This window comes from Nylanderia fulva, unplaced genomic scaffold (genome assembly GCF_048542155.1).
Source record: "Nylanderia fulva isolate GAGA-0341 unplaced genomic scaffold, ASM4854215v1 Scaffold456, whole genome shotgun sequence".
Classification (NCBI taxonomy): Eukaryota; Metazoa; Arthropoda; class Insecta; order Hymenoptera; family Formicidae; genus Nylanderia; species Nylanderia fulva.
Window position 1 is genome coordinate 11,252 of NW_028190539.1, and position 17,799 is coordinate 29,050.

The following is a 17,799-nucleotide window of genomic DNA, read 5'->3' on the forward strand; positions in this document are numbered from 1 at the left end:
AAAAGCTCCCCGGCTAAGGTGCCTTCAGCCTCAGCGCGTGCCATAAGTCTAGTTTCCTCAACTGACCATCTGGCCTTTACGCGGTCAACATTGATAGCACTGTTGGCTTGTAGTAGGTGAGCACGTACTTTGTGGACACCAAGACCACGCATGTTCCGGAACCTTGCCGAACACTGCTTACAGCTGACCATTTCCTCCTCTAGGCTGTCCACTTCAGCCTGGCTGGTCCTTATAGTGGTTTGCGATGGACCAGCTGCGACCCCGTCAGGGTCCTCCGCACCTCTCGCGCCCTCACTCAAGCGAGCACTCGCACGCAGTCCCCGGGCCATCCGAGAACCCGGGACAGTATTCTCATTCAAATTTCTCTCCATAATTAACTGCGTGTAGGGGGGCAAACGGATTGACAACCGAGAGCCCCCCAAGAAACCCCGGTCTTTCTTAGCCCCACAACTCACCATGACCGTAGGCGCATGGGCCGAAGCCCTTAGGGGCGCACTTCGCTGTACACTCTCTTAGTCGACACCTACCGAGTTTAAACTTTCAAAGTAGGCCGTTTCCGGGAGCACCACAAGGAGGTGGAGGTACAACTTGGATGTGAGAGGCTGAAGGTCCTTACTAGAGGACTTCGTTGGCGCATCACGAACCAACCACGACTCTCTCTAAGTACCATCGCAGCGTGTTGCTTTGAGGACCGAGAGAGTCATAGTTACTCCCACACAATCCTTTTTGTATTCTTCTATTTCGATTGGATCCGGATCGTCACAGTTTTTAAGTATGAAATCTTCTTTGAGATCTTCAAACTTATATTCCCTGTCTACGTCATAAATTATAAGAGTAGGATTTATTTTCCTTGGCTCCTCTACTTTCAATTTCTTTGTTGTTAGGTTTATTCTTTTCACAAAGTCCCCGTCTCTTTCATCCACCTCCACCACTACTCCTTTTCCTCTCATTTGCCTTATTGCCTTTATACTCAGCCTTTTATTTGTACATGTCAGTTCCTTTATAACCTCCTTCTTTATTTCACTATTCGTTCTCGCATCTTCGTCTTCTTTTATAGGTTTAATTAGTACTACTTTGTGCGTAGTATCTGACCTCCTTTCTTTTTCTTTTACAGCACCTGTAGCAGTCCTTGGAGTTCCTGCCGTAACATTGGCATAGGAGAGTCCTTTAGGCCTCAAGTCAGCAACAGCTTGGTAAGCAGCTTTCCATTTTTCTTTTTCTAAAACTACATTATGTAGTCTATTTTCTAGTACTGCCCATTTGGACAATATGTATTTTATTGCAGATTTTGTTATTTTGTTGTTATCATTAAACATGAATGTCTCGAGCTGTTCCTTTGTCTCCATCATCTCCTCTACTTCATTTACTCCTGTGCTCTGTTCTAATCTTTCATATCCATCCTTCTCATTTTCAGAATCACTCAGCCTTGTGTTCCCTTCATGCGTCTTTTCAGTGTCTTTTTGGGTACTACCCGAAGGAGGTGGTGATCTACTTACAGATCCCCTTCGCGCAAACAGCAATTCTCTTTTTCTCTCTTTTTCGGCGTTCAGAGTTTCGGTTACTTTCGTGCCAGCATTAGTCGTTACCAAAGTATCAGCCAAGTTTTTGTGTTTTTGTTTGAGTTTTGTTCTTTCCATGTATATCCCACGAGTATGGCAGGAAAAAAAATGTCCACTCAGGCAGAGCCTTCATCACCTGGGTAAGGCGACTTATATACCACAGAGGTTGCGCCAGGTGCCCCTGGGGGATCGTTTGCGGTCGCGCAACTTAACCTCCCCGCGGCCATGCAGCCCCAGACACGATGCCTCCCATCCTGGCTTGAAAGGGACCTCGGGACCCGGGTGCGTCATACCCGTACTACTGTCGAATCGTCAGTAGCCTCCTGGGGAAAGTAGATAGGAACAGATGTCCGTGGTTGATTTAACGTGCGGTACCTGCTCAGAGAGCTTAATCACACGACCCCCATGGGTGCGGAATTGGGATAAGCCCAATCAGCTTGTTCCAGCAGGCCAGGAACTACCAGTAGCGCCTCCGAGTTTGTAGGACTCTTCGGCAACCCACCGGTTGGGGCGAGCGCCTGTCCAACGCTCTACCAGCTTGTGCAGGACTGATGCCCGAGCAGATACGCTGCTCACCCGTCGAGGCCCGAGAGCCGCTAACCAGCATGCGGCTTCAACCACTACCCCCACGAGTCCGACCTCAATTGCCGGGACAAGGGACGAATCCCCCTGGGCAACCCGACTCCCGTGGTACCAGTCAAGATCACTGGTTGGATCTTCGTGGCCGAGACCACTCCCAGCTTTCGGAGGCCTACACCTCCCAGGCAGTGGTCGGCCTATGTTCCTCGGGAACATCGGCTTCTCTTATCCTCCTTTCAGCATCGCCCTCCTTCTCTGAAATACAATCTTCGCATACACACCAACACTTTCATACCTTTCCTTCATTCCAACATGCGACTCACATCCACACTGCCATTCTCTCGCACAATCACACCCCACTCACTCAGGTTCCTCACATCACCATACATTGGACACTCAACCAACACATGCTTTTAATTCTCTCTCTCCGCTCCGCATGCACAGCTCTCAATCTCAGACAGACCACGCTTATACAGGAATTCATTCAAACTTCCATGCCCTGTCAGGATATAGCCCAGGCTCAAGCTAGGCTCGAACTCTCGTCACTCACCCGCGAACCTTACATTCTTTATAAATCATACGTCACTCTTCCTTTCTCGCACTTATTCCATCTATTCTGCCACAACTCACCAATTCCATACATCCTTCCACACCTCTCTCACGCAAGTCACTATCATTCACTACATCATACTCACTCATACTAATTCCCTTTCTCACCTTATACAACACTCCTCTTCTCACGCACTCCAGGTCCCACGGCAAGCCACCCATAAGGACTTGCATGGCCGCCGTGGAGACCGTTCTACATACATTCAGACACGCACTCAACACCACTCGCTGGCACCTATTTATGAGCTCCCTCGCATATTCAAATCTCATCACTCCATACCATACACTCGCTCCATACATCACACACGACATGAACAGACCTTTATACAACACAGTCACAGCTTTCTTTCGCAAACCCCACTCACTTCTCACACGCGTCTTAATTTTCCCACCACATTCATACATTTCTTTCTCAGACACTCCAGATGCAACCTGTAGTTCATCCTTTTACTCACACAAACACCCAGATATTTCACGCTCCTCGCATACCTCACGCATCTATCATTTTCACTCGTCGTCCCAGCCATACTACCTTTCATCAACATCATCACAGTCTTGTTCTCAGACACACTCACACCTACTTTTCACTCCCAATTCGTACACCATTCTCATCCACTCAGTACCCTTTCTCTCCAACTCCGCTCGGCTCTGTCCTTCCACGACCAACAACAAGTCATCCGCGTACGCAACCACTTTACATTCACTCTCACGCAGCCGCCACAACAGTCATCCATCATTAGGTTCTATATAAATGGATCACAGATGGAGCCCTGCGGGCAGCCACGCTTTACGTCTTTCCACACTGTGTCACACGCACCCATCATGCATACACGCCTGCCGCTAAAATAGCTCTTCCATAATTCAATTTTTTCACATTCAACCTCACGCAATTTCTCGATCACACATTCCCACTCTAGGTTATCAAACGCTCCTTTGAGTCCACGAACACTCCTAACACATACTTTCTATCCGACCCATTCACCCAGTCATGCACTCGATTCCATGCATCCTCGGTTACGAATATCCGTACTGGGCGTCACACATTCTTCCACACATCGTTCGCTCGAGTCTTCCAACCATCATCGCTCCAACACTTTCCCCAGCACGGACAGCAAGTCAAATGGGCCTATAAGACCCCGGGTTCCGACCTAGGTTTATCGGGGGACTTCAATAACACTACCACCCGCGCAGTCTTCCACGCCGGGGGGAAACACGCTGTATTTTTTTCAGACATACATCATACTTCTTTTTCATCCATACGGGACAGCACGCCAAATCGCTCGCAACATCTCAGCACTCACACCATCCATACCAGGTGCCTTACCAATCTTCATCGATCTCACTGCCACATCCACTTCGCTCCATTCAAACTGCTTTTCTTCCTCCCTCACGTCTCCCCTGGCGTCTATCGCCACGTTCGGTCCTTGCTTGCCGGAAGAATCTCTTCATTAGCTCATCGCGCTTTCTTTCCATGTACTCGTCACTCTATCACCCACTTTTATGCCACTGAACTTAACACATCACGCTTTCCCATGCACACCCTTATGGATAAATCGCTACATGGATCCTCTTCCCAGTCACAGCACACAAATCGCTTCCAATTCTCCGCTTTCACTCTTAGAAGTTCCTCCTTATACTCCCGCAAAACATACTTATATTAATTCATTCTTTCTTCCACTCTGCTTCCATTCCTCTTCTCGCACGCTGGTAGGCACGTCTGCTCCTTCCTACAGCCTTCTTCAGTTTCTCAAGCTCATCCGTCCACCACACAAGCTTCCTAGCATACACAGGTTTACACCTCTTCATCCATCGATATTCGCACTATGGATCCATTTCATCATTCGCTCTACACAGCTCTGCGCATTCCGCTTCGTTCTATGGCGCTCGCTGCATCCTCTAACGCACTACTCTTCGCATATCACACATATATCCTTCCCAGTTACGTCATTGCACACCCATCTACGCATGCCCTCATTCGTACCTACATTCTCTCTGTGTACCATCCGTATTAACAATACGTTAGTCACTACTCCCAGTCGGGCTTTACTTCCCACTCATACCAGGCACCCTCCATCACGCCGTTCACGAAAGTGACATCGATGTCACTCTCCCCATTCGGCCGCTGAACGAGTAAAACTCGCTTGGCTCTTACAACAACATTCATCCCGCTCGCAATCATCCATTCCTCAATCACTCTACCACGCGCTCTTCACTCTCTCTGCTGCCTCCACCCTTGCTATACCACAAGGGAGAGACGGCATTCGCATCCATACCTATCAGCAGACGCTTTTTTCGGCCGTCTCACATACTCGTCCATGTACGCCAAGTACGGCTCGCTTTTTTTTTTTTTTTTTTGTTTCGGTACACTTACCATAATGGGCAATACATGGACACCACATACATTTTTGCCAAAGTCCCCTGCAAACCAACACACTCACTACAAGCTTATTCGTACACTCTCTCACGCACATCACGTCGAACCTAGAGTCATTACCACCAAGGCTGCGTTCACCCGTCCCACTTCGCCCACACAATCCACATTCCATACCTTATGGGCAAAGCCCACCACACGTCCATGCCTTTAATACGGTTTCTTGCAGCAGTGCTACACTCACTCGACGTTCGCCGCCTCATCTCACCCAGATCCACACATAACCGCATACGCTCTCTGGCAGTTATACTGCACCACATTCACGCACCATTCATTCGTCATTTATTCTCGCTTCTCTCTCTTCTAACGCTCTCACGTATTCCGGACACACTTCGGACAGAACCGAGTGATCACATTTGCTCCCTTTCAGCTTACAGTTTCTACACACACTTCCTTTTTACAATCTCTCATCATGTGTCCTACACATCACATTTTTGGCACAGTCTTTCCCTTTTCGGTGCATTGCCGCATCATGTGCCCAAATGCGAAGCAATTGTGGCACCTCAGCACACTGAAAAAACTCTTTCACCCCTAAAGGCCTTCCAATGCCACAAACCACTCGTCCGTCATACAGAGAAACATTTCTTAATGCACTCGAACTTCTAATATCACATTTCAGCAGTTGACTATTTCTTCGCATCTATAATGGATCACAAATGGAGCCCTGCGGGCAGCCACGCTTTACGTACGTCTTTCCACACTGTGTCACACGCACCCATCATGCATACACGCCTGCCGCTAAAATAGCTCTTCCATAATTCAATTTCTTCACATTCAACCTCACGCAATTTCTCGATCACACATTCCCACTCTAGGTTATCAAACGCTCCTTTGAAGTCCACGAACACTCCTAACACATACTTTCTCTCCGACCCATTCACCCAGTCATGCACTCGATTCCATGCATCCTCGGTCGACCGATTCCTTACGAATCCGTACTGGGCGTCACACATTCTTCCACACATCGTTCGCTCGAGTCTTCCAACCATCATTCGCTCCAACACTTTCCCCAGCACGGACAGCAGTCAAATGGGCCTATAGACCCAGGGTCCGACCTAGGTTTATCGGGGGACTTCAATAACACTACCACCCGCGCAGTCTTCCACGCCGGGGGGAAACACGCTGTATTCAGACATACATCATACATTCTTTTCATCCATACCGGGACAGCACGCCAAATCGCTCGCAACATCTCAGCACTCACACCATCCATACCAGGTGCCTTACCCACTTTCATCGATCTCACTGCCACATCCACTTCGCTCCATTCAAACTGCTTTTCTTCCTCCCTCACGTCTCCCCTGGCGTCTATCGCCACGTTCGTCCTTGCTGCCGGGAAGAATCTCTTCATTAGCTCATCCGCGCTTTCTTTCCATGTACTCGTCACTCTATCACCCACTTTTATGCCACTTAATCTTACCCTATCACGCTTTCCCATGCACACCTTATATACATCGCTCCATGGATCCCTCTTCCCAGTCACGCACACAAATCGCTTCCAATTCTCCTCTTTCACTCTTCGCATTTCCTCCTTATACTCCCGCAAAACATACTTATATTCATTCATTCTTTCTTCCACTCTGCTTCCATTCCTCTTTCTCGCACGCTGGTAGGCACGTCTGCTCCTTCCTACAGCCTTCTTCAGTTTCTCAAGCTCATCCGTCCACCACACAAGCTTCCTAGCATACACAGGTTTACACCTCTTCATCCATCGATCATTCGCACTATGGATCCATTTCATCATTCGCTCTACACAGCTCTTTGCGCATCCGCTTCGTCTATGGCGCTCGCTGCATCCTCTAACGCACTCTCTCGCATATCACACATATATCCTTCCCAGTCTACGTCCTTGCACACCCATCTACGCATGCCCTCATTCGTACCTACATTCTCTCTGTGTACCATCCGTATTAACAATACGTTATGGTCACTCACTCCTCAGTCGGGCTTTACTTCCCACTCATACCGGCACCCTCCATTCACGCCGTTCACGAAAGTGACATCGATGTCACTCTCCCCATTCGGCCCGCTGAACGAGTAAAACTCGCTTGGCTCATACAACAACATTCATCCCGCTCGCAATCATCCATTCCTCAATCACTCTACCACGCGCTTCACTCTCTCTGCTGCCTCCACCCTTGCTATACCACAAGGGAGAGACGGCATTCGCATCCATACCTATCAGCAGACGCTTTCTTTCGGCCGTCTCACATACTCTGTCCATGTACGCCAAGTACGGCTCGATACACTTACCATACTGGCAATACATGGACACCACATACATTTTGCCAAAGTCCCCCTTCAACCACACACTCACTCCAAGCTTATTCGTACACTCTCTCACGCACATCACGTCTAACCTAGAGTCATTTACCACCACTGCTGCTTTCACCGTCCCACTTTCGCACACAATCACATCCATACCTATGGGCAAGCCCACCACACGTCCATGCCTTTCATACGGTTCTTGCAGCAGTGCTACACTCACTCGACGTTCGCGCATCATCTCACCCAGATCACACATAACCGCATACGCATTCTGGCAGTTATACTGCACCACATTCACGCACCATTCATTCGTCATTTATTCTCGCTTTCTCTCTCTCTAACGCTCTCACGTATTCCATCACACTTCGGGAACACCGCCCAGAACCGAGTGATCACTTTGCTCCCTTTCAATGCTTTACAGTTTTCTATCACACTTGTGTCTTGGTTTAGCCATCTCGTTGCATCATTGTTCCTACACCTACCAGCATTTTTGCACCGTCTTTCCTGGTGGTTTTTCGGTGCATTTGGTGGTCGCATCATGTTCCCAAATGCGAAGCACTGGGGGCACCTCACTACACTGAAAAACTAGCTTTCACCCTGTACTAAGTTTGGCGGCTAATCCAATGCACAAACACTCGTTCCGGTCACTATGGCAGAGGAACATTATACTTAAATGGGTCATAGCGTAACGTTCTGTGGAAGTAATCACAGTTCCGCAGTGGGAGTTTGTCATCTTTTGTGTTCTGATAGCAGGACATTTTCCTGACGTGGATCCAACGGTACTGCATACAAACGTTCCATAGGGGAATACGCTCGTCGAATGGCTCACTCCGCCCTTTCACTGCTCATGGCTCTCAATACATTTCTCTCATTAGGACTGCACTTCGCCATATCGATTCGCACATCTGTCCAAGACTATCTTTGGGCCTATCTTGCGGAGGCAGCTCGAATCGCTGTTTGGCCAGCATTTGCTTAAGCTGGGACCACACGCTTTTTTCTTTTCGAAGCGCACTATCTCGTCCACATCGTCTCAATCTGGCGTGGTACATCTCTCCAATTGGGTCCGGGGCACGGCCGCACCGGCTTTCACGACGCAGTGTACAATTCATTACGTGCTCCACGATCTTTCTATCATGTCTTTCTCCTTCTTCCTCACTGTGTGCACACTCGCACTTGCTCATCCGTCTCTCCTACGTTAGCCGCATAACTCTTTTCTCAGAGGTTTTTCGTTGGTTTCACTCGGGTTTTTCACCTTTCACTTCCTGTACCTTGTTTTCAATCACGGCTCTGTTCAACATTTTTCGCACTCAGCTCCCGCTAGTCTCATTCCACTTCCGTCCGTAGGCTAAATCCCGACTCGCTCAAACGCATACACGTCATCCAGTGTTGTCCTTTGTCCCCTGTAGGTTTCTCTCATGTTTGCACACATTTTCATGCATCTTTGTCTCATTATTCTCGGCTGTCGACATAATGTGGTGTGGCCAGTATGTCTTGTCTCACCCGCACGGTCTTGTGTGAAATTTGGTGTTCGTTCTCGCGTACGACCAGAATTTGACTTAGTCCTGCCGCAATGTACTCTGACATACTGCAGCTCTATCTCACTCCCTTCCCTCACGCTCTCCTTTCTCTCGCCGTTCTTCTGATTAATCTAAAAACGAAAGTTAGAGGTGCGAAGGGGCGGAGTAGGATGAGCCGGCCCTAGTTCTAACCATAAACGATGCCCAGCTACATCCTCCGGAGTGTCCTCCGAGACCGGCGGGGGCAGCTCCGAAACCAAAGCTTTTTGGGTGTCCGGGGGATCTGGTTGCAAAGCTGAAACTTAAAGGAATTGACGGAATGGCACCACCAGGAGTGGAGCCTGCGGCTTAATTTGACTCAACACGGGAAACCTCACCAGGCCCAGACACCGGAAGGATTGACAGATTGATAGCCTCTTTCTTGATTCGGTGGGTGGTGTGGTGCATGGCCCGTTCTTAGTTGGTGGAGCGTATTTAGTCTGGTTAATTCCTGATAACGAACGAGACTCTAGCCTGCCTAAATAGGCGTACCTTTATGGTATCGCGAAGGGCCCCCCGGCTCGCTGGCGGGTTTTTACTACCAACGTACAAACAAATCTTCTTAGAGGGACAGGCGGCTTTCTAGCCGCACGAGATTGAGCAATAACAGGTCTGTGATGCCCTTAGATGTTCTGGGCCGCACGCGCGCTACACTGAGGAATCAGCGGTGTGTTCCCTGGCCGAAAGGCCCGGGTAACCCGCTGAACCTCACTTCGTTCTAGGGATTGGGGCTTCAATTTGTTCCCCCTGAACGATGATTCCTAAGTAGTAGCGCGATTCATAAGCTCGCGTTGATTACGTCCCTGCCTTTGTACCCACCGCCCCGTCGCTACTACCGTTGAATGATTTAAGTTAGTGTCGTCGACTGGTGCGCGCAAGGTCCTCGGCATTGCCGTGATGTGTTGCCGGGAAAGGATACCAAACTTGATCATTTTAGAGGAAGTAAAATTCGTAACCAAGGTTTCGTAGGTTGAACGCTGCGGACGGTGATCAGTTAACGTTCCGGGCGTTCCTGCTCTGCGTCGGAGTCGGCCGCTTTTGGGAGAGACGCGCGCTCGCACGTCGTCGACTGAAGGACGCTGCTGAAAAGGTGGGCCGCTCTGGAAAGGGGGAGGGATAGGGGTAGAGGTGGGGGAAGTTTTTTGTGGTGGGGGTGGGGAATGGGTGGGGCGTCGGGAGATTTGATGGGGGAGTCGGGTGGGAGTGGAAGGGGGGTGAATGGGATTGGTTTGAGGGGTGGGGTGTGGGGGGGGTGATGGTAATTGGGTGGTGGGTAGGTAGAGTATGGGGGGAGAGGAGGTGGGCGGTGGACTGGGACTTGGTGTGCGGGGTGGGGGTCGGTGAAGGGTGAATGGACTGGGTGGGGGTGGGGGGGGTTGTGTGAGTGGGGGTGGGGGAGAGTCAGGGTGTGGGGGGGGGAAGTGTGTGGAGGGGGAGCGGGGAGTTTGGTGGGTGCGGTTGGAATTTGGATTGTGAGTGAGGTGGAGCCAAAAGATAGTGTGGGGGGAGTATGATGTGTGTGGGTTGTAAGGTTTGAAAGGAAGGGTGAGGGTGGGGGGGGGGGTGGGAAGGGGAGGGAGGAATGGGAGAGGGTAGGGGGTTGAGGGGCGGAGGAAGGGTAGGAGGACTTTTGGCGGGAAGGTGGGTGTAGGGGATGGGGTGTAGGAGGGTGTGGGGAGGGGGGGGGGGTGGGGAGGTAGAGTGAGTCGGGGTGGGGGGGAGTGGCTTGGTGGTGGGTGTTGTATGAGGGTTGTAGGGGGGTAAGTGGGGGGTGAGTTGGTGGGGGGGGGGGTAGCTGGCCCGGAGCTGTATGAACGGGGGCGTTTGTGGGGGGCTGGAGGGGTGGGGGGGATGTGAAAGGCAGGCGGTGAGTAGAAAAGAGATAGACTGGGGGTGATAGGGAGGCAAGGATTGTGGGTGCTGGTGACGGGGGCGGGAGTGGGAGAATGGAAAGGGAGGTGGGGTGTTGAAGGGACGGGGGAGAAGAGGGTTGTGGAGAGAGGGAGGGTGAGGGTGCGGGGAATTCTGGGTGAGGGGTGAGGGTGGAAGAAGGGACAAGCATGGGCGGGAGGGGGAGATGGTGGGGCGGATGTGGGGTGGGAGTTGGGTGGTGGTGGGGTGGAGGGGTTTGTGGGGTGGGGGGTGGAGGGGTGGGGAGGGGGTTGTGGAGGTGTGTGGGGTGCGGCGTGGGGTTTGGTGAGTTTATTGAGAGTATTGTGCTGATGGTAGGATGGGGGTGGGGGGGGGTGTGGGGAGTGGAAGGTGGGGCGGCGGGGAGATATGGAGGGGGGTGTGTGGAGGGGGTTTGTGGGGGAGTGGGGTAAAGAGGCTGCGTCGGGTTGGGGGGTGGTAGGGGGGCAGGGGGGGAGTAGGGGATGGTAGGTGGTGGAAGATTAGGCTAGGGTAGGGGGCGGGTCTGGTGTTCGAGGAGCAAGGGAGGCAGTACTTAGAAGGGTGGTGTTGGGTGACGGAGGAAAACGGGAGTCCTAGCCTACCGCCCAACTCCGATTTGCCGGCCTCCGTTGTTGTGTTTTATATCACGACGGACGCCGTCGCCCTCTCTGACCGAAAGTTTCGGCAAGCCAGCAGCGCGCCCGGCGGTGTTCGACGACGATTCGTACCAAGACTCTTCGCGATCCACGCTCGTGTGTGTGCATTCTCCGCCACGCACACCAGAGCGTCGATTCGGCGGTTGAGCGCGAACCGGTTGAACCTATGCCCACGCACGCGTGTGTGCACACCCACACGTTCGTCTACGCGCGGGACCTACCCTTTTGTCCGCGGGGCAGCGTTCAGCGTGCCGAGAACACGACGGTGTGCCGACGCGAGTGCCGAGCGAGAGTACCCCCATTATTATTAAATATATTTAAGCCAAGAAGGGATCGATGATTATTTTCGACAATCTGTCACTGTGTCGGTCCGACGGTTTCTTCAAAGAGCTCCGCCCCGGATTCTCCGTTTGCGGATAGACGCTCCGAACGAGAAACACCACTCTACTTTTCCGTAGCCTTCCCTGGCGGGAGGCGGCGGTTCCGCGGCGCGTCTCGGACCCCGCGGACAGGCTGATCGAAGGTCCACCACGATTATTCGCTCTCTCTCGTCCGAGAAAAGACCACGAGTTGAACGAAAGCGCGTTTCTTCGGAACGCAAAAAGTTTCGAACGCATTACCCTGAACGGTAGATCACTTGCTCGTAGGTCGATGAAGAACGCAGCTAATTGCGCGTCAACTTGTGAACTGCAGGACACATAGAACATCGACATTCGAACGCCACCTTGCGGTCCACGGATTCAATTCCCGGAACCACTCCTGGCTAAGGGTCGTTTTTAAGTACCCCTCAACTGCTTGCGTCCGAAGAGCGCGCACGGCCACGACGCGGGCGACCAGAAATGGCCGCGCGCGTCGCCTGTGCCCTGTGCAACGTCTTACAATGGGCGTAACGAGGTGCGATCGGTTGAACGTTCGCCCGAGGTTTCGTGCCGCGCCGACCGGCCCGCGTGCAAATCCTGGCGTCGTCTGAAATGACACACCGAAATAATAATAATGAGGATGAGAAGCGCACAAGCGTGTAAACGTTGGCGAACGCGCGCCCAAGAATGCTGGCGAATTAAGAGGGGGAAGCGTGTTTGTGTATTCCAAGTGTGTGTGTACGCGAGAGCCGAGGATACGACCACGAGACCGAATAGCGAAACAAGTACCAGGGAGGGAAGTTGAAAAAAGAACTTTGAAGAGAGAGTTCAAGAGGTACGTGAACCGTTCAGGGGTAAACCTAAGAAACCCAAAAGATCGAACGGGGGAGATTCATCGTCAGGCGCGTGGCTTCGCGTCGGTCGGCGATGTCCCGCGGAGTCCTTGCGGCTCGCGCGCGGGGCACGCTACCGTGCGCCGATGTCCGGCGCTCGTCGTCGTGCACTTCTCCCCACAAGTAGAACGTCGCGACCCGCTGGGTGTCGGTCTACGGACGGGTGCGGTGTCGTCGCGTCGCCGGTAAAACGGCACGCGACAAACCCTCGGTCGCCCAGGCCGGCTGCTCGGCGGTCGCGCAAGGTATCATGCCCGCACTATTCACGGTGCGTCCGAGGACAGTCGCAAAGCGCGCGTACCACGGTACTCGTGAGGGTACTGTACTTTCGCGCCGGGTCCCGGGTCCTGGCCCCGCTGTGGGTCTACAGTACGGTACACCTTCGACCAGGGCCTGCGACGTCTCCCGCAGGTCCGCGGCGACGAGGCGAGGGAGGACAGATACGGTCGGCGACGCTACTCTGCTTTGGGTACTCTTAGGAACCCGTCTTGAAACAACGGACCAAGGAGTCATACATGTACGCGAGTCATTGGGACTTGTCCGCTGAGCCCTAAAGGCGTAATGAAAGTGAAAGTCGGCCCTGGCCGTCGACCTAGGGAGGATGGGCCGCGTCGCGAATGCGGCCCTCGCACTCCCGGGGCGTCTCGTTCTCATCGCGAGAAGAGGCGCACCCAGAGCGTACACGTTGGGGACCCAAAAGATGGTGAACTATGCCTGGTCAGGACGAAGTCAGGGGAAACCCTGATGGAGGTCCGTAGCGATTCTGACGTGCAAATCGATCGTCGGAACTGGGTATAGGGGCGAAAGACTAATCGAACCATCTAGTAGCTGGTTCCCTCCGAAGTTTCCCTCAGGATAGCTGGCACTCGGCCGTTCCGCACGGAACGCGCGCGAGTCTCATCTGGTAAAGCGAATGATTAGAGGCCTTGGGGCCGAAGCGACCTCAACCTATTCTCAAACTTTAAATGGGTGAGATCTCTGGCTTTCTTGAATTATGAAGCCACGAGCATCTTCGGATCAGAGTGCCAAGTGGGCCATTTTTGGTAAGCAGAACTGGCGCTGTAGGATGAACCAAACGCAGAGTTAAGGCGCCCAACTCGACGCTCATGGGACACCATGAAAGGCGTTGGTTGCTTAAGACAGCAGGACGGTGGCCATGGAAGTCGGAATCCGCTAAGGAGTGTGTAACAACTCACCTGCCGAAGCAACTAGCCCTGAAAATGGATGGCGCTGAAGCGTCGAGCCTATACTCTGCCGTCAGCAGCAAGGGGGGCGGCAACCGGGAGCGGGCGTTAGTCTTCTCTCGCGTCGTCACGAAGTCCCTGACGAGTAGGAGGGTCGCGACGGTGAGCGCAGAAGGGTCTGGGCGCGAGCCTGCCTGGAGCCGCCGTCGGTGGCAGATCTTGGTGGTAGTAGCAAATACTCCAGCGAGGCCCTGGAGGACTGACGTGGAGAAGGGTTTCGTGTGAACAGCCGTTGCACACGAGTCAGTCGATCCTAAGCCCTAGGAAGAAATCCTATGTCAATGAACGGCGTACAATATACTCGAGTGTCGAGAAATAATAATAAATATTATACGAAAGACACACGCCCGTCGGGCGAAAAGGGATCCGGTTCCTATTCCGGAACCCGGCAGCGGAACCGCATACAATTCGGGCCCTCGTAAGAGTGTTCGTCGGGGTACCCAAATGACCTGGAGACGCCGTCGGGAGATCCGGGAAGAGTTTTTCTTTTCTGTATAAGCGTTCGAGTTCCCTGGAAACCTCTAGCAGGGGAGATAGGGTTTGGAACGGGAAGAGCACCGCAGTTGCGGGCGGTGTCCGGATACTTCCCCTCGGACCTTGAAAATCCAGGAGAGGGCCACGTGGAGGTGTCGCGCCGGTTCGTACCCATATCCGCAGCAGGTCTCTAAGGTAAAGAGCCTCTAGTCGATAGAATAATGTAGGTAAGGGAAGTCGGCAAATTGGATCCGTAACTTCGGAATAAGGATTGGCTCTGAGGAGCGGGGGCGTTGTCGGGCTTGGTCGGGAAGCGGGTCTGGCTGACGTGCCGGCCTGGGCGAGGTGAAGGTCGGCGTTCTCGCGCCGGGTCCCGGGATCCGAGCTCGGTCCTCGTGCCTTGGCCTGCCGCGGATCTTCCTGACTGCGAGGCTTCCGTTGCGGCGTAGAGCAGTATGTGCGTCGTCCCTCTTCGGGCCGCCCATTCAACGCTCAGCTCAGCGACCTGCGCTACGGGACCTAGGGGAAGAATCCGCATGTCTAATAAAACAAAAGCATTGCGTGGCCCTCGCGGGTGTTGACGCAATGTGATTTTGCCCCGTGCTCTGAAGTCCCGTGAAAAATTTCAGCAAGCGGCGGGTAGTACACCGCGCGGGAGGAACTATGACTTTCTCGGGGGAGTAACTTTATACGACTCTCTGGGGGGGCGTAACTATGACTCTCTCGGTTCTCAAAGCAACACGCCGCGATGGTACTTAGAGAGAGTCGTAGTTGGGTCGTGATGCGCCAACGAAGTCCTCTAGTAAGGACCTTCAGCTCTCACGTCAAGTTGTACCCCACCTCCTCGTGGTCACTCCCGGGCAACGTCCCCACCATAGCAAGACGGTACGGTGGGCGACGGCTAACGGGGTACAGCGCCGAGCAAATTAGCACGCTCGGAACTCGCCAAGCTGGCGCATCAGGGATAACTTGTTTAGGCCTGTCATCGGCCCGAAAAGGCGAAGCGAAGAAAGGAATCAATGGCGTAAGCCATCATGGGGGAACAGATTATTCTGTGAAAAAGGGAAATTGCTGTCCCAGAATTGGGAAACTAACCCCCAGCTCGCCTTTTCTCTTCTTCCAAGCCGGCTCTTTGTAGTCCGGGTATACCTTGTGCAATCAGACACCAAAGAAACCATCGGGGTGAGGAGCAGCCTAGAGTGCCCAGAGTTTGTTTGCGGAAATCAAAAGCCAACACGCCGCAAACTAATTTATAACCGTCGGGGTGAGGTGCAGCCCACGATTGCCCGACCGTCGTCTTGGCTCCAGGCGACGGTCTATTCAGGAGCAAATATGGATAGTGAATAGAAAAAGCCTCGGAGGCGGACGACCCCGAGAACGCTTCTGGCGGGGCGGACGCTGCCTATGTGGCGAAAAGGCGAGGAAAGCGCGAGCGGCGCCCCGAGTCCCAGGGGCGCCGTCGGACGGGCGATGGGACCCAATACCTATTCGGGTTACCCCAGCCCTTGACCATCCAAGGAAGTACAGATGCAGTCATGGACTGCCCAAATGTTTGGAGAACAGTAGAAGTATCAGTTGCATTGGTGCAAAGCAGCTGAACGCACACTTTCTAGAACAACATCCAGATGTGCATGTCAATTGGGAGTGCGAGAAATGTCGGGAAGTCTTTCCGAAAATCCATTCATGGCGCTGTCATTACCCTAAGTGCAGGGGTAAAAAGGTCAATCCAGCGGCCGAGTACAAATGCGAGAACTGTAACTTGAGCTTCGAATCAAGGATTGGGCTCTCGCAACATGAAAGGTTTGCTCACCCGAAAATAAGGAATACAAAGAGAGCAGCCGAGGCTGAAAAACCAGCCGAAAAGAGTGGCAGAAAGTTAACCGTGTGGACTGCGGATGAGATGGAGCGGCTCGAACAACTCAATCTAAGGTTCCAAGACGAGCGAAACATTAACATCAGGTTGATGGAATTTTTCCCGGGTAAAACCAATAAGCAAATAAGCGATGCAAGACGTCGACTGAAACCGGCCGTTGTACCGGCCCCACAACCTGATGTAGCTCCACGGCAGCCAGAATTGGCTGCTGTAGTCGAGGTTCCTAGAACGCAGAACGAATCTCCGGCGCGAAGTGCAGCGCCGGAGCAATTATCCTTTGAAGGCGAGGATTGGAGAGAGAGTGTGCTGGCGGAAATCGAAGCGGAAAGTGAACTGAAAGGCGTATGGGCAACCATGGTTGCAAGACTGGTCTCGTTAGCAAGTAAAAGAACGACCAGTGAGGATATTGACTTGCTATGCGACGAGATAACAGAATGCCTGAATAAAACAAGGGAGTACATAAAGATTCCAGAAAACGTAGGAATCGAAAAACCAAAAGCCGTCCGCCAAACAGGATGGAGAAGAGGCGCTTCGCCTTTGCAAAATGCCAGGAAGCTAATGAATAACTGTCCAAGGAAGCTGGCAGATGCCGTGGCCGCCAATGACCTATCGCTTATACAATTGCGTCAATCGCCCGAGATGGCGAAAATTAAAGAATGTTACACCAATCTATGGGGTCGCCCGGCCCCCAGCAAGAACCAATCGGTGTTGCAGACGCCGAGGTTCCGCTGAGAGATATCTTCCCTACCAATAAAGCCAAAGGAAGTGCAGGACAAAATCAGACGCATTGCCAACTCTTCAGCTGTTGGTTTAGATAAGATTGAAAAGGCTGACTTGAAAGGAAAAGGCATCAGTATTGTTTTGGCTAAGTTCTTCAATCTCCTGCTCCTAAAAGAGGCTTATCCAATAGCTTGGAAGCCAGAATCGCACTACCTTATACCTAAAGCGAGTAAAGATCTCTCGGATATTAAAAACTGGAGGCCTATAACTATCTCCTCAATGTTAAGCAGAATATTTTCATCGCTGCTGGACCGTCGCATACGCGAGGTCATTCAACAGACGCTAAGACAGAAAGGCTTTACTAAAGAGAATGGCTGTTTTACGAACACTAGACTACTCAGTGCAGCCATTAGTGAAGCAAAAGCGTCGGGCGGTGTTTTCACCGTCCTGGATATATCGAAAGCATTCGATACTATCCCACACAAGGCCATCTATTGGGCATTAATATAGAAAAGGAATCCCGGCCAAAGTGGCAAATTACATCGTGAACATGTACAGTGGTTGCAAGACCACTATAAAGGCTAGAAGTGACGGGGTGCCGATCGAATTAAAGAGAGGTGTAAGCAAGGCAGAAAAACTTCTTTTGCGCCGTACCTGCTCCCCAATTCACCTAGGGTTGGAAATG

At 52.3% G+C, this 17,799-nt stretch overlaps 4 pseudogenes; 3 read left to right on the top strand and 1 right to left on the bottom strand.

The window, feature by feature from the left end:
* The first annotated feature begins 8,943 nt into the window (after positions 1-8,943).
* LOC146721546 (small subunit ribosomal RNA) lies at positions 8,944-9,998 on the top strand (annotated as a pseudogene).
* Positions 9,999-12,168: 2,170 nt separating this feature from the next.
* On the top strand, positions 12,169-12,324 carry LOC146721547 (5.8S ribosomal RNA; annotated as a pseudogene).
* A 202-nt stretch (positions 12,325-12,526) lies between these two features.
* LOC146721548 (large subunit ribosomal RNA) lies at positions 12,527-14,733 on the top strand (annotated as a pseudogene).
* Positions 14,421-15,006, bottom strand: LOC146721549 (uncharacterized; annotated as a pseudogene).
* Between the last annotated feature and the right edge of the window lie 2,793 nt (positions 15,007-17,799).